The sequence below is a fragment of the Bos taurus genome, chromosome 5 (assembly GCF_002263795.3).
Source record: "Bos taurus isolate L1 Dominette 01449 registration number 42190680 breed Hereford chromosome 5, ARS-UCD2.0, whole genome shotgun sequence".
In the NCBI taxonomy this organism is placed as follows: domain Eukaryota; kingdom Metazoa; phylum Chordata; class Mammalia; order Artiodactyla; family Bovidae; genus Bos; species Bos taurus.
The window spans coordinates 58,811,576-58,833,187 of record NC_037332.1 but is presented as its reverse complement, the minus strand read 5'-3'; the positions used below and the strand labels follow the sequence as shown (position 1 = coordinate 58,833,187).

The following is a 21,612-nucleotide window of genomic DNA, read 5'->3' as shown; positions in this document are numbered from 1 at the left end:
TGGGAGTTCTTATTCACTCAATAAAAATATACCATAAATAGTAGATAGGTTACTTCTGGGAATTAAAAGATCTGTAAAAATTTTACAAAATTTATGAAGGAGCCTACGCTGATATTTTCAGATAATGCAGCTCTCTACATCATTCTATACAAACTTTTCAGTGTTTAGTTTAAATGTTTGCTATCAGTATAATCATTTTGATTATCAATAGCAGGGATCAACACAGACTTTTTCTGTAAAAGGGTAATACATTAATAATTTAGGATTTGTAGGCATAGTGTCCCTGATTCAATTACTCGGTTCTTCCTGTCTTTATTCTTGATGCAGCTATGAACAACATGTAACTGAAAGGGCTCAGGTGTGTTCAATAAAACTTTTAACAAAAATAGGTGGTGGGTCAAATTTCCCAGTGAGCAATGGATTGTCCACCAACCTCCTGTCTTAGAATTTTCCTAAACATTGACCCATATATTATTTCTTATTTAAAATAAGGTAGTATGACTAATAGGTCCATCTAGTCAAAGCTATGGTTTTTCCAGTAGTCATGTATGGATGTGAGAGTTGGACTATAAAGAAAGCTGAGTGCTGAAGAATTGATGCTTTGAAATGTTGTGTTGGAGAAGACTCTTGAGAATTCCTTGGACAGCAAAGTGATCCAAATAGTCCATCCTAAAGGAAATCATTCCTGAATCTTCATTGGAAGGACTGATGTTGAAGCTGAAACTCCAATACTTTGGCCAACTAATGTGAAGAACTGACTCATTTGAAGAAACCCTGATGCTGGGAAGGAAGGAAGGTGAGAGGAGAAGGGGACGACAGAGGATGAGATGGCTGGATGGCATTATCGACTCAATGGACATGAGTTTGAGTGAACTCTGGGAGTTGGTGATGAACAGGGAAACCTGGCGTGCTGCAGTTCATGGTGTCGCAAAGAGTCGTACACGACTGAGTTACTGAACTGAACTGAAGAGTGAAGTTTTCAGAAATCCACATTATTCCTGAGATTCTTTTTCTCAAACAAAATGGCTTATGTTGTAACATTTTATACTTCGTCAAATACATACGAATAAAAAAATTTACAGAAAATTCTGAAGCAATATTCAGCTTTATTCAATTTATTTGGTTCAACGTGTGGGGAAGTTCAGAATAGAAATAAATAAAAAGGAATCATATAACTGTAGTGAAAGAGTTTTGAGAGAATATGAATGAAGAAATAATTGACCAGAACTTCATTTTTTAATGCTACAGTTAGTTGCATTTACTGGAGAAAAAGATAAACTTTTGGATGGTATCCTTAAAGGCTTGCTTCACTTGCTGGTTCCTCAGTGTATATATAAACGGATTCATCATAGGAGCAACAGAAGTATCCAGAATTGCTACTCCTTTCATCAAGGATGTCTTTTCTTTTGCTGAAGGGTTGATATACACAAATATACAGCTTCCGTAAGAGATGGAAATGACAATCATGTGAGACGAGCATGTAGAAAAAGCCTTTTTTCTCTGACTGGCAGAAGGCAGTCTTAGAATTGTCTTGATGATAAACATGTAGGATAGAATTATTAATGCCAAAGTAAAAAGCAGAATCACTATTGCAGAGTAAAATCCAAACACTTCAAGGAGCCATGTGTCTGAGCATGATAGTTGCAAGAGAGGGAAATAGTCACAAGTAAAGTGATCAATGATATTAGAACCACAGTAATCTAACTGGAGAAAAAGAATAACTGGTGGGAAGATGTTTAAGAACCCTGCCAGCCAAGCACAAAAGACAAGCAATACACAGACTCTGTTGTTCATGATGGTTGTGTAATGCAGGGGTTTGCAGATAGCTACATAGCGATCATAGGACATGGCAGTTAGAAGATAAAATTCAGTGATACCCAAGAAAATGAAGAAAAACAGCTGAGTTGTACAATTGTTGTATGAAATTGCTTTGTCCCTGGTGATAATTTTGCCCAGAAATCTAGGAATACAGACAGTTGTAAATATAGATAAGTTCCTGAGGAAAAAATACATAGGGTGTCTGTAGATGGGAGTCCACCAAGGTGAGAATGATGATGGTCATATTTCCAGTGACACTTAATATATATGTGATGATTAAAAAGAGAAAAATCACAGTCTGAAGCTCTGGGTCATCTGATAGCTCCAGAAGAATGAATTCTGTGGCATCTTGCGTGGGTTTTCATTTCTGATTATTTTCTCCCTCATTAGAACAGAAAACGTATGCTCTCCCTGAATTTGCTCAGTCATGTCTGACACTTTGCAACCCAGTGGACTATAGCCTACCAGGCTCCTCTGTCCAATCAAATTTTCCAAGCAAGAGTACTCGAGTGGGTTGCCATTTCCTTCTCCAAGATGCTCTCCCTATAGGACATAAAAAACGTTAAAAGATATTTGCGGATAGAATACAAAAGTTTTAAAGCTTCCATCATGAAGTAGTGTTTGACATTGAAAACCTCTCTTCCCATACAGTAACTTCTCCAGTTTCCTTTCAACCTTTCATTCAAGTAATGAATATTATCTGAAGTTAAATATTGAGCTCTCATCTTCAAAAATACACTCTCACAGGCCATGGATGAAATAAAAGTTATGTGTTAACATTTAAACTGGGACATTTCTTCTACTATTTTCTTTATTAAGACTTCAAATTATTCTTTAAAATATTTAGCTTCTTTGGTGATAATATGATAAAAATTTAATTTATTCTTCTCCTTTCCTCAGTATTATAAAAACCAGTATGCTTTGTAGATAATCTAAATACAGAGTTTATAATCTTACAGAGGCTATGTAGCCCTCTTCCACATTTATATTTTGAAAAACTGAGGCCCACTTGTTTAGGAAACTTTCACAAGTTTAAATGACTCGTGTACATAGTAAATATCTCACTTTAGAATATGTGTTTTCCATGGGAATATTTTTTTGGTGTTCTCTGCTTTCTTATGGGTTTGGTTGATGCAACCCTTTCCCACATCATTGTTTTCTATTTCTGATAAAAGGCCGGAAGGACAAGAGAGTGTAACTTCTGCTACTGAAATAAATATTGTGTAAAAATAGTTTAGTTCATGCAATGAGCACATCAGTTTTCTTTTGTTTTACAATATTGCTTTAGAAAGTGACCAAGTAGATGGTCAAAACTTTTACTGGGAAACAGATATTCCTTTACATGCTGTGCTATGCTAAGTCACTTCAGTCATGTCTGACTCTGTGGGACCCCATAGACGGCAGCCCACCAGGCTCCCCCATCCCTGGGATTCTCCAGGCAAGAACAACGGAGTGGGTTGCCATTTCCTTCTCCAATGCACGAAAGTGAAAAGTGAAAGTGAAGTGCTCAGTCGTGTCCGACTCTTAGCGACCCCTTGGATTGCAGCCTAACAGCCTCTCTGTCCATGGGATTTTCCAATCAAGAGTACTGGAGTAGGGTGCCATTACCTTCTCTGATTCCTTTACATAGAGAATGTCATTTCATTTCTGTAACAGAAAACCATTTAACTTAAGAAAAGTTAATGAAAAGCCCTAGACTTATTGCTGTGCTGGTTCTTTAGGACTCTATAAATAGTCTTCTTGTTAGTAAATAATCACATTTTCATATCAAAAAGGTTTTGAATTCACAAACCCATAAACAAATACTATTTTAAAACATTTTAATGAGAAGGAATCATATTATTATACTGGAAAATAACAAAGATACTTACTCCCTGGTTCTTCTTGATGATTTAGTCTCAAATTTTAAAGTCTGATTACTTCCATATTTAGATAAATTCAGAGGTGGTGAATTGAGTTGGCAACTTATTTGGTTTCTTTTGTACTCTCAAATCAAGTATGGTGATTTAACTTTGTCATGGCTCTCAAGGTTTATAGTTCTCATTATGTTTAGACTGGTAATATTTGACCCACAATATCCTTCATTCCTGCTGCTACAAATTTGAGGAATATTTTCATTATAATGCAATGCATAGTTGCTCTTTGTCTGTTACCCAAGCTCTGTGTAAAAACTTAATTACACCTGGGCAGACTCATAAAGTACTTCTTACACTTGCTCCTTTTCATATAATATGAAATACTACTTACTAAGACATTTTCTTTGTACTAATGCAAAGATTTTAAATGAATATTTTGTAATTCTATGATAATCTATCTATACAATTTAAGTAACATTTTCCTTAGGCTTCAGAGCCTAACATATTCTACAAATTCTTCTTTGAAAAACAGAAAATAGGAATGTTCTTCTCTATGTATGTCATACACATGGAACTGGATTTATTTTATCTGTCTCATGTTAGCCCAGAGGAATCTAAGTAAAGAGAGCGCCAATGAGGCATCATTAAAAGATACATGTGAGTCAGTTTTGTAAATATGGATACAAAAATGTAAAAAGGCAAAATGACTGAGATACATGAGGCAACTTCAGAAACAGCATGTGATATTGAGTGCATGAAAGTTTAATTTAGATTTGACTCTTGTATGATTGGGGCTTCCCTGGTGGCTCAGAGGTTAAAGCATCTGCCTGGAATGCAGGAGACCTGGGTTCTATCCCTGGGTCAGGAAGATCCCCTGGAGAAGGAAATGCCAACCCACTCCAGTATTCTTGCTTGGAGAATCCCATGGAGGGAGGAGCCTGGTAGGCTACAGGCCATGGGGTAGCAAAGAGTTGGACACGTCTAAGAGACTTCACTTCACTCACTTCACTTGTATGATTATGTTTAAGGAATATACTTTTTCTCCCAGAAATTCTGGATTTACCCTTAAGAGAGTTAGTGTGCTTATTTCCCTTGAATTTTGAGTTTGGATCATAGAAACAATGAGTCTCTACAAATAGATTTGTATTTGTACAACTCCAGAGAGGCAGTTTTTAAACATTTACCAGAAATCGATAGTCCTTCTCATTTAGAACATCTGTCAGCCATGCAGTGGATATTCAATAAATGTAAAATAAATAAACATATTTAAATAATTTATGTGCAGAGTCAATCCCTGTTAGTCAACAGAACCTTAACAACTGATTGCAACATGTATTATTGGTAAAGAATTTGAGAAAGAAAATATGAAAAGAATCACTAGTTGGATACACAAAGGTGAAGTCTCTCACCATGGCAGATTTCAAGCTATCAGTGTACCCTTACTGAGCTCAGAGGTGAGAACAGACTGGCAACCATTGGCTCCCAGGACGTGGTCCAGGCAAGCTCCAGCACACCACTGCTGGGAGTGCATCAGTTCATCTACAAAGTAGATAAAGGTCCCCGCTTTCATGGAGTGAAGGATGTAAGGGAATACAGACAATAAACCTGAACATAATTGACTAGTAAACTATATATATGGTATATCATATGTTAACGAGTAGTTTGTAAAAGAAGAGAAAACTGAAAAATCTTGGAAGTAGGGAGATACTGTAATATTAAAAAATGTCATTGGGGTGGATGTTTGTCATTGAGGTGACATTTGAACAGAGACCTAAAGGAGTGGAGGGTGCTAACCATGCAAATATCTGGGAAAGGAGACTTTCCAGTAAAAGAAATATTTAGTGTAAGACACTAAGGCCCTAGGAGGAAAATTGTGTTATTTGCAATGAATGGCACATTTGTTTCTTCCTTTCCAATACTTTTATATATATTTAGTTTTCTTATGATAGTTCCCTGGATAGACCTTCCAACAGAGTACTAAATGAAAGGAGTTATGGTGATAGTTCTCCTTTTATAACCGATTTTATCAAGACTTGGCTACTGTTTAAAACATTAAAATTGTTAGCTATCATTCTTAACTTATGAATATTATCAAATATACACTAAGATAGAGAACTGGAGAAATAAGTTTCATTTACAGATCAAGCAGACTCAATAAATGTGAGAGCTTTTAAAATATTTGCATTAACTCTCTTTTTAAAACTTTAAATAATTTTATTAATATATATTAAACCAGAACTGAAATAGAGTACTTTTTCATCCCTGTATATTTTCAGTATGAATTCCTAAAATACATGTTTGATTTTTGCTTAACCATGATGCAATTTTCAAGCTAGTAAAATTAACCAAAGGTCTTTGGTATTATTTATCATCTTGCAATACTCAGAGGTACCCAGTTGTCCCAAAATATTATTTTGCCTTAACTTGTTCAAATTGAGTTAAACAAGGAACATATAGCGTATCTAGTTGTGATGATCTCATCAGGTTATTTATGCTACCGAGAAAAAAATATTCTGTTGTATTTTACTAAGAGACTGTTAAGAATCATGACTGGTCATTTCATTTTGTTCAAGGATATGTGATTTTCTTTTTTCAACCTTTGATTTTCATCTTTAATCCTTTAATGTAACGGATTCCACAAATAAGCTTTCTACAGATAAATTACCTTTGGGATAAAATCATATGTAATATGAAATGCTAGTTTTGATACTTTTAGTACTTTATCTTTTAGGGTTCAAATTGTTGATGATATTTAATTTCTTACAGTATGTTTTGATATCAAGAATAAAAATCTCCAAAACTGAGTTAGAAATGCTTGTCTCATCTTTTCCTCTGGAAATAATTTATAAGATTATGCTAATTTACCTTCATAATAAAAAGAGCTGGAGTTAAAATTAAAACTTACATCTATTATTGAATTTTCACATTTCAATCAAATTAGCCCATATTAAACAAAGAAAATAGCATATGGGTTAATGTTGATGGCAAAAGTCTAAAACAGGGGTGAGTGAACTAAGGTTTATGGGCCAAATTTGGCCCAGTTCCTATTTTTGTTAAAGAAAGCTGTGGTACATATACACAATGGAATATTAGCCATTAAAAAGAATGCATTTGAATCAGTTCTAATGAGGTGAATGAAACTGGAGCCTATTATACAGAGTGAAGTAAGCCAGAAAGAAAAACACCAATACAGTATACTAACTCATATATATGGAATTTAGAAAGATGGTAATAATAACCCTGTATGCGAGACAGCAAAAGAAACACAGATGTATAGAACAGTCTTTTGGACTCTGAGGGAGAGGGTGAGGCTGGGATGGTTTGGGAGAATGGCATTAAAACATGTATATTATCATATGTGAAACGAATTGCCAGTCCAGATTCAATGCATGATACAGGGTGCTTGGGGCTGGTGCACTGGGGTGATCCAGAGAGATGGTATGGGGAGGGAGGTGGGAGAGGGGTTTAGGATGGGGAACACGTGTACACCCATGGTGGATCCATGTCAATGTATGGCAAAACCAATAAAATATTGTAAAGTAAAAAAAAAAAAAAAGATAATGTAACATAGCATTACAAAGAAAAAACAAAAAGTTTTATTGGACATGAGCCCTTCCATTCACACAATGCTTATAGCAGCATTTGTATTACAAAAATGGAGAGTTGAATAGTTTCAACAGGGGCACTATGGTCTGCAAATTCTAAATTATTATTTTTTTTCTAAATTATTGATATATTGCCCTTTTACAGAAAATTTGTGTTTACCTCTGATATTGATAATCAATGTTTACATGCAGATTGCAAACATTTATATTAACCACTAAGGAGTTTGTAAGAGTTATGTGGAGAGCTCCATTATCTGATAATATCAGCATAAACTCCTCTTTTGCAATTCATTTATACTTCTTTTAATTCCCAGACTATAGTTTATGGTATCAAGAACTCACAATCATCAATCAAGTCTAAACTTCAGTATATTCAAATATTTCCTATTAAGCTAGGAAATCATAAATGTTTCAGTATGAGGGGAGGAAATAGTAATTCCACAACTTTCCTACTAAGTCAAAATCACCTCAGTATTTTTTAATAAGTTATCTTATTTGTTTTTCAGTAAATTTTGGACTTCTGTCTCTCAATTGATAATAGTACATGAATATCAGGAAGAATTTAGCTCTGTGAATTACAATTATACTCTTTCTGGATAAATGTTTTAAAAATGTAGGATGAGGTTGAGTATCCCTCATTATTATTCCAAGTTTTGACTTCAGGGAAAACATAAAAAAATAAAAATTCAGTGTCAGAATAGCATAATCTTGTATGAACGTTTTATAAATTTTAATCAATACATTTTCCAAAGTAATGCAGTTTTCTAGTGCTTAAAATACAGTGAACTTACAATTTTTCTTTAGCCTCAAATACCTTTGCCAATGTGAGTTTCATTATCCCTACTAATTAGGTTTGTCATTTAAGCCGATTATTGAATGAATTTTATCTGTAAGATATTACCTCAAAATAGCCACAAATATGAGAAAGTTACAGAAACTCTTAGCTATTGATTATTGAAAAGATCAGCATAACATCAATCATTTATTTAAATATACAACTGGCCACAAAAAATATAGTCATATATGGTATCTGGTAATATTCATTCTTGAACCTTTCTTTAAGAATTGTTACAGCATATATGTTAGTTAAATATTTCCAAAAAGGGGGTTATTTCACAGTTTTGCTAAATGTATATATTCATATTGATAAATTATATGGCACAGAAGATTTAAGCTGAGTAAAGAGGAAAGTTTTTGAGTTCTCAGAAAATATAATTACATTATGTTCTTAGTTGTATTGTTTTCATGTAACTACTAGGTAGGCCACAATATGCAGAGGAGAGTATATGTAATAGTCTAATGAGATGAACAGATTATTCATATGGTCATTGTAGAGTAAATTAAAAATAGTGTTTTACATGATTTAATATTTCCTGAAATTCTAGAAAGAGTGTTTTCTGGTGAAATCATAAAACACAGGTCTCTCTTGAGTGCTCTTGCTCTGCCTCTTCTATCTTTAATTTTTTAAGAAATACTGTCCAAAAACGTGGAATTAAAAACATTTCAAAGAAGAATTATGAGGTCAGTTCATGGTTATAGAGTGGAAGGACTAGCCTGAAGGAAGGGAAGTGTATGAGAGAAGGATGGGAATGGGGAAAAAAAAGTATCTAATATCCTTGGCAAGAGCTAGCAATAAAAGTATGAGAAATGAAAAACAACTCTAGAGATACTATGTGAAAATAATTAGATTTGTTAGTAATTTATAATAATTACTCAACAATAGTGTATGGCTTCCCCAATGGCCCAGTAGATAAAGAATCTGCCTGCAGTGCAGGAGACACAGGAGACACAGATTCAATCCATGGGTCAGGAAGATTGCCTGGAGGAGGAAATGGCAACCCAATCCGGTATTTCTTACCTGAAAAATCTCATGGACAGAGTTTAGCAGGCTACAGTCCAAAGGAACACAAAGAGTTGGATGCGACTGAAATGAACAATAAAGAATAATGATCAACAATGTATATATGCCAGTCCCAATTACACACCACCCCTCACCCCCGCTTCCTTTGGCAAGCAGTAGTTTATTGGATAGGTTAATTTTCACCCTAAATGAACCACAAGCCTGATTCACCATGAGATATATAAGACATTAGAAATCTTAAGGGAGAGAAAGGAATATGAAGCTTGTTATTCTAAATTTCATGGGAATAGCAGGAAAAGTGTGGATAAGTCCTAAGGAAGGTTAAGTCTGAAATGAGGTCTTAAAGACTTGGGTATATTCTTCATTGCTTTATCAAAAACATCCCAAGAATGGTTGACACTTCACATTCTGAAATGGTTTAAGGATCAGAGTTATGTACAGCAGTTAATTAGAGAAGAGTGTTGTTAATTGAGAACAATGACTTTTACACTTGCATTAATGAATATTTATCAAATATTGATTTGCCATGAATTTGTCTACAGACAATGTAAAGCCTGCTGTTTTTGTAAGTTTCAAGATATTGTTTTCCTCTGATCTTTGAGGATTAGCAAAAGGATATACTCATTTTCTCCTAAACATCACATGATTTCCCAGTAGAATTGGCCACCATTCATCTCAGTTGGAATTTTCCCTAAATCGAGAGTAGCTATAGTTTTCTTATACAGTAAAGTGAATGAAAAGCTCAGGCTTGTAGAAGAGAAAAAACACTGAGAATTTTCACAATATTATGATGCATTACATACTAAAAAAAAAAGGCTTCCCTGGTGGCTCAAATGGTAAAGAATCTGCTGGCAATGGAGGAGACCCAGTTAGATCCCTTGGTCAGCAAGATCCCCTGGAGAAGGGAATGGCTACTCACTTCAGTATTCTTGCCTGGAGAATCTCATGAATAGAGGAGCCTGATGGGATATAGTCCATAGGTTTGCAAAGAGCTGGACAGAACTGAGCAACTAAGCATGCACATATAACAAATCAATAAACCTATATCTTGAAATTAAATATTCTATTGCAGAAAGTTCTCTCCTAATACTGAAATGTAAATTTTACCATTCAAAGAGAATTCACAGAATGAGTGATCTTGAAAATAACTGGGTCAATTTATTGACCTTTTAAAATAAATGCATTATTATTTTTGTTACTGTTAAACAGCAAGACAAAGTAAAAGTCTTTCATTGCTATTTAAGAATTATACCAATATACTGACAAAATAGAGATTTTACTAAGTGAATATCAATGTAGAAAAAAGGAAAATATAAAAATAAAACATAGGATAGAAAGCAGAATATACATGAAACTGGAGCCGATTATACAGAGTGAAGTAAGCCAGAAAGAAAAACACCATAAAGTATACTAACGCATATATATGGGATTTAGAAAGATGGTAACAATAACCCTGTATGGGAGACAGCAAAAGAGACACAGGTGTATAGAACAGTCTTTTAGACTCTGTGGGAGGGGGGGGGGTGATGATTTGAGAGAATGGCATTGAAACATGTATAATATCATATAAGAAACGAATTGCCAGTCCTGGTTCAATACAGGATACAGGAAGCTTGGGGCTGGTGCACTGGGATGATCCAGAGGGATGGTATCAGGAGGGAGGTGGGAGGGGGGTTCAGGATTGGGAACATGTGTACAGCTGTGGCAGATGCATGTTGATGTATGGCAAAACCAGTACATCATTGTAAAGTAATTAGCCTCTAATTAAAATAAATAAATTTAATTTAAAAAGAAGAAAAAAAAGAATATACACACACATATAGAGAGAATAATAATATTTAGACGGCAGAGATTTTGAAGAAAAAAATATTCTCTGAAAGATAATGTTTTATGTTTGATTTTAGATATTCATACAACTTAGTTTCCTTAGCCAATGACACAGATGCAGTCTATGAAAAATCCACTCTGCCTCCTCTGTACTCTGGAGTCTGTACACAAGTTCCCCAACTTTTTGTACCAGGGATCAGTTTAGCAGATGACAACTTTTCCAAGGACCTGGGTAGAGGCTAGTTACAGGATGGTTCAAATTCATTTTGCATATTGTGCACTTTATTTCTATTATTATTACATCTTTGTCACATCAAATCATCAGGCATTAGATTTCAGAGTTCATAAACCCTGGCTCCAATACTCGAGATGGTCACAATAGTGAATCCATTAGGTATGATTCAGGTAAGGAGTCAGAAGTTAGGAAGGTGGGTGTGAGTCAGAGTGAGAACTTAGAAGTCTTTCATATTGTTGAAGATTTAAGTCCAATGACTTTCATTTGGGAGACGGACCCATTTGAGTGACCTTTTCCCTGACATATTTGGATTTTCTAAATTAACTAGCAAAATAATAATATAATAAATCAGGTAAAAGATTAGGAAATAATGCAATCTAACTGAATTTGAAGAAAAGACGAGGAGTTTCCCATTGGGAAAGACATATTTTAGGAAAGGATTTCAAAGATCAATAGATAGCATTTCTATTTCAGTATTTCATATACATAGAAAAGCCTAGGTTAGAATTCCTGCTCTTCGCATTTAAAGTATGTGATTTGAATAAAAATTTTAAGCATATTTTTAACCTATTTCAATCAGTGAAATAGTTATTTTAAAATAAATATTCTGTGTCTCTTTTGCTGTCTCGCGTACAAGGTTGTCATTATCATTTTTCTAAATACCATATATATACGTTAGTATACTGTATTGGTGTTTTTCTTTCTGGCTTACTTCACTCTGTATAATAGGCTCCAGTTTCATCCACCTCATTAGAACTGATTCAAATGTATTCTTTTTAATGGCTGAGTAATACTCCATTGTGTATATGTACCACAGCATTCTTATCCATTCATCTGCTGATGGACATCTAGGTTGCTTCCGTGTCCTGACTATTATAAGGAGTGCTGTGATGAACATTGGGGTACACGTGTCTCTTTCAATTCTGGTTTCCTCGGTGTGTATGCCCAGCAGTGGGATTGCTGGGTCATATGGCCAGTCCAGGTTCGATGCAGGATACAGGAAGCTTGGGGCTGGTGCACTGGGTGACCCAGAGGGATGGTATGGGGAGGAAGGTGGGAGGGGGGTTCAGGATGGGTAATACATGTACACCCATGGTGGATGCATGTTGATGTATGGCAAAACCAATACAATATTGTAGAGTAAAATAATAATAAAAATAAAATAAAATAAGAAAAAAATGAAACAAGAATAAAATAAATATTCTATGAAAAACACACACTGGCATATGTTAAAAAAAATCTTTAAAGATAAGTTGTTTCAAAGATCTCCCAAGTTAAATTAGTATGGCATAGCCCTTCCAGAAATAAATTCCAGTGCTATCTGTGAATAGTTTGCTTTTCTTTTAGTCTCTTTGTGTTTTACCCTGAAGGATACTCAAAAGAAGATGACAAGGAGAAACTACATAGAAATAAGAGAGTTTATCCTTCTGGAACTGTCAGATCACCCACAATTTCACGTTGTGAGCTGTATCTTTCTACTCACCACCTTCATGCTCAGTATCACTGGAAACCTGACCATTAATCACCCTAACCCTGATGGATGCTCACCTACAGACCCTGATGTATTTCTTCCTCAGAAATTTCTCCATATTAGAGGTGTCATCCACAACTGTCACTGTACCCAAATTCCTTATCACCATTACTACAGGAGAGAAAACCTTTTCTTTTACTGATTGTATGGCTCGCTCTCTCTCTCTCTCTTTTTTTTTTTTCCATTCTGAGTCATTGAGTTTTGCCTACTGGTTGCCAAGTCTTCTGACCATTACATTGCCATCTGCAAATAGCTGCAGTACATGAGCACCATGAATAGTAGACTCTGCACACTACTTGTCTTGGCTTCTTGGTTGACTTCATCCTTAATCATTTTCTCATCACTCATGCTGTTCAGACAACTTGATTATGCTATTGATCATTTTACTTGTGATTATTTCCCCTTTCACACATTTTTTGTCCAGACACCAAATTGCTAGAAATGATGGGCTTTCTTCCTACTGCTGTGTTTACCCTAATGTTCACTTTGGTATTAATAATTCTGTCCTATCCATATATCATCAGAACAATTTTGAGGATCTCTTCCACCACTCAGAGGACAAGGGCCTTTTCCACGTGTTATTCCCACAAATTGTCACCTCCATCTCTTATGGTAGCTACATTTTCATGTACATGAATCCATCAGCAAAAGACAGGGTGCCTTTGAGCAAGGGAGTGGCTGTGCTAAACACCTCAGTTATCCCCATGCTGAAGCCCTTTATTTATACCCTAAGGAATCTGAAAGTCAAGTTAGCCTTCATGGACTTGGCCAGGAAGACTACTCTTCTCAGGAAATGAAAAAATAAAAGCCTTGTTTTATAAATTAGAGGCATAACAATGAGCAATCAAATAAAAACCAGGGCTTTCAAAGTCTATTAATTTTTACATAGTCTCCCTGCAAGTATTTTTCAGTGCTCATACTTTTATTGCTAGCACCTTACCAAATATGAGTGCAGTTGTGCAGTAGTTTGAACATTCTTTGGAATTGTCTTTCTTTGGGATTGGATATGAAAACTGGCATATTGAGTGCAGCATTTTAACAACATCATCTTTTAGGAATTGAAAGAATTCCACAGGATTTCCATCACCTCCACTAGTTTTGTTCATAGTGATGCTTCCTAAGGCTAACCTGACTTCAGACTCCAGGATGTCTGGTTCTAGGTAAGAGATCACACCATCATGGTTATCTGGGTCTTAAGATCTTTTTTGTATAGTTCTTCTGTGTATTCTTGCCAGCTCTTCTTAATATCTTCTTCTTCTATTAGGTCCATACCATTTCTGCACTTTATTGTGACCATTTTTGCATGAAATATTCACTTGGCATCTCTAATTTTCTTGAAGAGATGTCTAGTCTTTCCCATTCTCTAGTTTTCCTCAATTTCCCTGTATTGTTCACTGAGGAAGGCTTTCTTACCTCTGCTTGTTATTCTTGGGAACTCTATATTCACATGGATATATCCTTCCTTTTCTCCTTTGCCTTTCGCTTCTCTACTTTTCTCAGCTATTCGTAAGATCTCCTCAGACAGCCATTCTGCCTTTTTGCATTTCTTTTCCTTGAGGATGTTCTTGGTCACTGTCTTCTGTAGAATGTCACGAACCTCCATCCATAGTTCTTCAGGCACTCTATCAGATCTATTCCCTTGAATCTATTTGTCACTTCCACTGCATAATCATAAAGGATTTGATTTAGGTCATATCTGAATGGTCTAGTGATTTCCCCTACTTTCTTCAATTGAAGTCTGAATTTGGCAGTAAGGAGCTCATGATCTGAGCCATAGTCAGCTCCCAGTCTTGTTTTTTCTGACTGCATAGAGCTTCCCCACCTTCAGCTGCAAAGAATATAATCAATCTGATTTTAGTATTGACCATCTGGAGATGTCTATGTGTAGAGTCTTCTTTTGCGTTGTTGGAAGAGGGTGTTTGCTATGACCAGTGTGTTCTCTTGGCAAAACTCGATTAGGCTTTGCCCTGCTTTATTCTGTATTCCAAATTTGCCTATTATTCCAGGTATTTCTTGACTTCCTACTTTTGCATTCCAGTCCCCTATGATGAAAAGGGCATCTTTTTTGGGTGTTAGTTCTAGAAGGTCCTGTAGGTCTTCATAGAGCCATTCAACTTCAGCTTCTTCAGCATTACTGGTCGGGGCATAGACTTAGATTACTGTGATATTGAATGGTTCGCCTTGCAAACAAACAGAGTTCATTCTGTCGTTTTTGAGATTGCACCCAAGTATTGTATTTCACACTAGCCCTTTGTTGACTATGAGGGCTACTCCATTTCTTCTACTTCTTACCCACAGTAGTAGATATAAAAGTCCTCTGAGTTAAATTCATCCATTCCAGTCCATTTTAGTCCTCTGATTCTTAAATGTTGATGTTCACTCTTGCCATCTCCTATTTGACCACTTTTGATTTACCTTTTCATGGGGTCGCAGAGTTGGACATGGTTGAGCGACTGAACTGAACTGAACTGAACTGATTTACCTTAATTCATGGACCTAACATTCCAGGTTCCTATGCTATATTGTTCTTTACAGCATCAGACTTTAGTTACATTACCAGTCACATCCAAACTGGGCCTTGTTTTCATTTTCACTCCATCTCTTCATTCTTTCTGGAGTTATTTCTCCACTCTTGTCCAGTAGCATATTGAGCACCTACCAACCAGGGGAGTTCATCTTTCAGTGTCATATCTTTTTGAATTTTCATACTGTTCCTGCGTTTCTCAAGGCAAGAATACTGAGGTGGTTTCCATTCCCTTCTCCAGAGCACCACGCTTTGTCAGAACTCTCCACCATGAAGAATGTTCAAACTACCACACAATTGCACTTATCTCACACTCTAGCAAAGTAATGGTCAAATTCTCTGAATGAGGCTTCAACAGCACATTAACTGAGAACTTCCTGATGTTAGAACTGGATTTAGAAAGGTCAAAGAACCAGAGATCAAATTGCCAACGTCCGTTGGACCATAGAAAATTCAACAAAGTTCCAGAAAAATATCTACTTCTTCTTTATTGACTATGCCAAAGCCTTTGACTGTGTGGATCACAACAAACTGTGGAAAATTCTTAAAGTGATGGGAATACCAGATCACCTTACCTACATCCTGAGAAATGTGTATGCCATTCCAGAAGCAGCAGTTAGAACTGGACATGGAACAATAGACTGGTACCAAATTGGGAAAGGAGTACGCTAAGGCTGTTTATTGTCACCCTGCTCATTTAACTTATATGCAGCGTACATCATGCGAAATGCCAGGCTGGATGAAGCACAAGATGGGATCAAGATTGATGAGAGAAATAACAATAACTTAGATAAGTAGATAACACAATCCTTTGGGCAGAAAGTGAAGAGAAACTAAAGAGCCTCTTCATGAAAGTAAAAGAAGAGAGTGAAAAAGCTGGCTTGAAACTCAGCGTTTAAAACACAAAGATCATGGCATCCGGTACCATCACTTCATGGCATATACACGGGGAAACAATGGAAACAATGACAAACTTTAAATTCTTGGGCCCCAAAATCATTGCAGATGATGACTGCAGACATGAAATTAAAAGACACTTGCATCTTGGAAGGAAAGCTATGACCAAACTAGACAGCATATTAAAAAGCAGACATTGTCAACAAAGATGCATCTAGTTAAAGCTATGGTTTTTTTCAGTAGTCATGTATGATGTGAGAGTTGGACCATAAAGAATACTGAGTGCCAAAGAATTGATGCTCTTGAACTGTGGTGTTGGAGAAGACTCTTGAGAGTCCCTTGGGCTGCAATGAGATCAAACCAGTCAATCCCAAGGAAAATCAATCCTGAATATTCATTGGAAGGGCTAATGCTGATGCTGAAGCTCCAATACTTTGGTCACTTGATGCAAAGAACTGACTAACTGGAAAAGACCCTGATGCTGGGAAAGAGTGAAGGCAGGAGGAGAAGGGGACGGCAGAGGATGAGATGGTTGGATGGCATCACTGACTCAATGCACTTGAGTTTGAGCAAGCTCCAAGAGTTGGGGATAGACCAGGAAGCCTGGCCTGTTGCAGTCCATGGGGTTGCAAAGAAATGAACATGAGTGAATGACTGAATTGAACTACCAAATATAGTATATACATTTTTTGCCATTCAAATTCTCATCATTCTCTCATGTATTACCCTTCCTTTGGGCTCATCATTCCATTCAACCTTGGAACTCACCTCATTTCCATCTTTGAAATGTTTTTTCATTCCATGTTTTCACAATATTTCTTACAAAGTTAGGACAGACAGTAAAAGGCAGAGCAGCAACACCTGAGAGAGATCTGTATTTTGATTTTGACAGGAAACACTCTTTATAGAAATTCAGGAAATATTCAATCATGCTGAATACTAGTTTTCAATGTTTTTTAATGTTGGATAATTGCTTTACAATGTTGTGTTGGTTTCTGCCATATGTTAGCATGAGTCTGTCATAAGTATACATATGTCTCCTCCTTTTTGACTTCACTCCCACCTCCTACCCCAGCCCACCTCTCTAGGTTGTCATAGAGGCTGGGGTTAAGCTCACTGTGCTGTACTGCAACTTCTCATTGGCTATCTGTTTTATATATTTTAATGTATGAGTTTCAATTATCGCCTTTCAATTTGCCCCACCCTCTCCCAACCATCACCGCTATGTACACAGGTCTGTTCTCTACGTCTGTGTCTCTAATTGCTGCCCTGAAAGTAGGTTCATAGGTACCATTTTTCTAGATTCCATATATACGTGTTAATATACAATATTTGTTTTTCTCTTTCTGATTTACTTCACTCTATAACAGGCTCTAGGTTTATCTACCTCACTATATTTGTTTCCAGTTTGTTCCCTTATGTGGGCGCTTGGCTTGTTATGAACCAGTTTATAACCCAGCTTATGGTTGTGCATTTGTGCTCAGTCATGGCCAACTCTTTGTGACGCTAGAGTCACAAAGGACTATAGCCTGACAGCCTCCTCTGTCCATGTGCTTACCACAATTTCTTTATCCATTCCATCTGCCAATGGGCATCAAGGTTGCTCTCATGTTCTGGCTATTGTGAATAGTGCTGCAGTGAACACTGGAGTATCTGTGTCTTAGAATTGTGATTTTCTGAATATATGCCCGGTAGTGAGACTACTGGGTCATATGGAAGTTTTATTCCTATTTTTCAAAGAAATCACCATACTCTTCTTCATAGTGGCTCTATAAATTCACATTCCCACCAACTGTGCAAGAGGATTCCCATTTCTTCACATCCTCTCCAGTATTTGTTTGATGACAGCCATATTGACCGACGTGAGGTTTTACCTCATTGTAGTTTTGACAAGTGAAGTTGAGTATTTTTTCATGTGTTTATTAGCCATCTGTATATCTTTTTTGGAGAAATAGCCATCCATTTAGGTCTTCTGCTCATTGTGTCAATGACTTGTTCTTTTGTTATTGAACTACATGAGTTGCTTTTTTAGAGATTGATCCTTTGTCCATTGCTTCATTTGCAACTATTTTCTCCCATTCTGAGGGTTGTTTTGTCATCTTGTTTATGATTTCCTTTGCTGTGCAAAAGCTTTTAAGTTTAATAAGGTCCTGCTCCTGCTGCTGCTGCTGCTAAGTCACTTCAGTCGTGTCCGACTCTGTGTGACCCCATAGACAGCAGCCCACCAGGCTCCCCCATCCCTGGGATTCTCCAAGCAAGAACACTAGAGTGGGTTGCCATTTCTTTCTCCAATGCATGAAAGTGAAAAGTGAAAGTGAAGTCGCTCAGTCGTGTCCGACTCCTAGCAACCCCATGGACTGCAGCCCACCAGGCCCCTCCATCCATGGGATTTTCCAGGCAAGATTACTGGAGTGGGTTGCCATTGCCTTCTCTGTAATAAGGTCCTACTTGATTTTACTACCGAAACGTAAAGAGGTGGAGGTCTGTAATCCGTTTGGAGTTTATCTTTGTGAATGGTGTAAGGAAGTGTTCTAATTTTATTCTTTTGCACATAGCTGTCCAGTTTTCCCTGCACCACTTATTGAAGAGGCTGTCTTTCCTCTGTTGCGTACTCTTGCCTCTTTTGTCGAAGATAAGGTGCCCAAAAGTGCTTGGGTTTATCTCTGGGCTTTCCATTTTGTTACATTGATTCTTGCAATTCAAGAATTGGTATGTCTCTCCATCTGTTTATGTCATCTTTGACTTCTTTCATCAATGTCTTATAGTTTTCTTTATACAGCTCTTTTGTGCACTTATTCTTAGATATTTTATTGTTATTGTTGCTTTGATGAATGGAGTTGATTCTTTATTTTCTCTTTCAGATTTTTGTTGCTAGTGTATTGGAATTAATGGATTTCTGCATATTGATTTTGTATCCTACAACCTTACTAAGTTAACTGATTAGTCTAGTCATTTTCTGATGGTATTTGTACAGTTTTCTTTGTATAGTATCATGCTGTCACCAATGAAAGTTTTACTTCTTTTCCAATCTGGATCCCTTTTCTTTCTTGTTCTTCTCTATTGCCAATTAAAATTAACACCAATTTTACCTTTTCATCATGGCTGTGAAATAAGAACAGTCATATGAAACATTTCCAGAGGAAAAGATAAGGTAAAAATATCTTCAATAGAAAATCAATAACAGTTACCTCAGAAAATTGTTTAAGAAAATCTTTGATGAACTTAGTGTATTAAAAAGCAGAAACATCACTTTGCCAACAATGATCTGTATATTCAAAGCTATGGGTTTTTCAGTAGTCATGTAAGGATGTGAGAGTTGGACAAGAAAGAAGGCTGAGCACACAAGAATTGATGCTTTTAGACTACGCTGCTAGAGAATATTCTGGAGAGTCCTTTGGACTGTGAGATCAAACCAGTTAGTCCTACAGGAAATCAACTCTGAATATTCATTGGAAGGACTGATGCTGAAGCTGAAGCGCCAATATTTTGGCCACCTTATGTGAAGAGCGCACTCACTGGAAAAGACCGTGATGCTGGGAAAAATTGAGAGCAGGAAGGGAAGGGGGCAACAGAGGATGAGATGCTTGGAAGGCATTACTAGATCATGGAAATGAGTTTGAGCAAACTCAGGGAGCTAGTGAAGGACAGCAGAGCCTCGTGTGCTGCAGTCCATGAGAGCACAAATGACTGAAAATGACGAATGAGTGACTGAAAATGAAATAAAGCTGTTCACAAGATTCAATGAGCCAATATGAAGAAAATAATTAGAATAGGCCTGGAATATAGTAATTGCTGAAAAAATATTAACTCTACCCTCCTCTTTCTTCTCTCTCCTCATTATTATAAAAGTATTATAATAGTATAAAGAGTTAAAATAACTTCAGTTTCTAAACTTTAAAAATATTTAAGTTGATATTTATATTTATTTTCAACCCTCTAGTGATTGTTGTTGTTTGATTTCATGAAAATTCCAGATAGAATAAAAATTCCTAATAATGTCATTTCTATTACCTGGTAGAAAATTTCAGAAATCCACATCAATTCTGACATTCTTTTCATCAAACTAAATGGCCTATAAAATTGTAACACCAACCTGTGTTCTTTACTTCATCCAAATATATTTGAATAAAAAATTATAGACAATTCTGAAGTAATATTCAACTTTATACAGTTAATTAGGTTCAGTGTGGGGAATTTTTTAACATGGGAATAGATGAAAAGGATTCATACAACTGTACTGAAAGAGTTTAGGCAGATTATGAGTAACAGAAAGCATTAACAAGAACTTTACTCTTTTATTGATATAATAACTTGCATTTCCAGGGGTAAAGATAACCTTTTGGATGGTCTCCTTGAAGGCTTGTTTCACTTGCTGGTTCCTCAGAGAATATATAAATGGTCATCATAGGAGGAACAGAAGCATTCAGAATAGATGCTCCTTTGTTCACGGATGCCTTTTCTTTTGCTAAAGGGTTGGCATACATGAATATACAGATTCCATAAGAGATGGAAATGACAATGACGTGAGAGGAGCATGAAGAAAATGCCTTTTTTCTCTGACTGGCAGAAGGCAGTCCCAGAATTGTCTTGATGATGAACATGTAGGATAGAATTATTAATGCCAAAGTAAAAAGCAGAATCACTATTGCAGAGTAAAAACCAATCACTTCAAGGAGCCACGTGTCTGAGCAGGATAGTTGCAAGAGGGGGAAATAGTCACAAGCAACGTGATCAATGATCACAGTAAGCTAACTAGAGAAACAGAATAACAGGTGGGAAGATGTTTAAGAACCCTGCCAGCCAAGCACAAAAGACAAGCAGTGCACAGACTCTGTTGTTCATGATGGTTGTGTAATGCAGGGGTTTGCAGATAGCTACATAGCGATCATAGGACATGGCAGTTAGAAGATAAAACTCAGTGATACCCAAGAAAATGAGGAAAAACAACTGAGCTGTACAATCATTGTATGAAATCATTGTGTCCCTGGTGATAATTGTGCTCAGAAATCTAGGAATACAGAGAGTTATAAAGAAAATTTTTAATATAGAGAATGAAAGGTTGTTGTTGAATCATGCAAATACACCGGGATTCTTGGCCCCCGGAGGAGAAGAATTCAATCCGGGGCCAGAGACAAGGCTTGATCGCTCAGAGCTTTTGTGTAATAAAGTTTTATTTTTATTAAAGTATAAAGGAGATAGAGAAAGCTTCTGACATAGGCATCAGAAGGGGGCATAAAGAGTACCCCCCTGCTAGTCTTCAGCTGGATGTTATATAGTCACTAGCAGTCTGTTAATGAAAGAAAGGAATGTCTTAAATTCAGAATGGCACCAGGCCCCTCACCCATAAGATGCATTTTGGGATAATCTTGGCGCCAAATGGTGTATCCTGGGCCATAAAATGATTAACTTGAATCTTGAAGAAGGGCAGACCACCATACAAATAGTTTCATTTACACAG

General features: G+C 36.4%; 3 pseudogenes; 1 reads left to right on the top strand and 2 right to left on the bottom strand.

Moving 5' to 3' along the window:
- OR6C7LP (olfactory receptor family 6 subfamily C member 7L, pseudogene) lies at nucleotides 1,255–2,179 on the bottom strand (annotated as a pseudogene).
- On the top strand, nucleotides 11,337–13,530 carry LOC112446813 (olfactory receptor 6C1-like; annotated as a pseudogene).
- OR6C7JP (olfactory receptor family 6 subfamily C member 7J, pseudogene) lies at nucleotides 20,428–21,212 on the bottom strand (annotated as a pseudogene).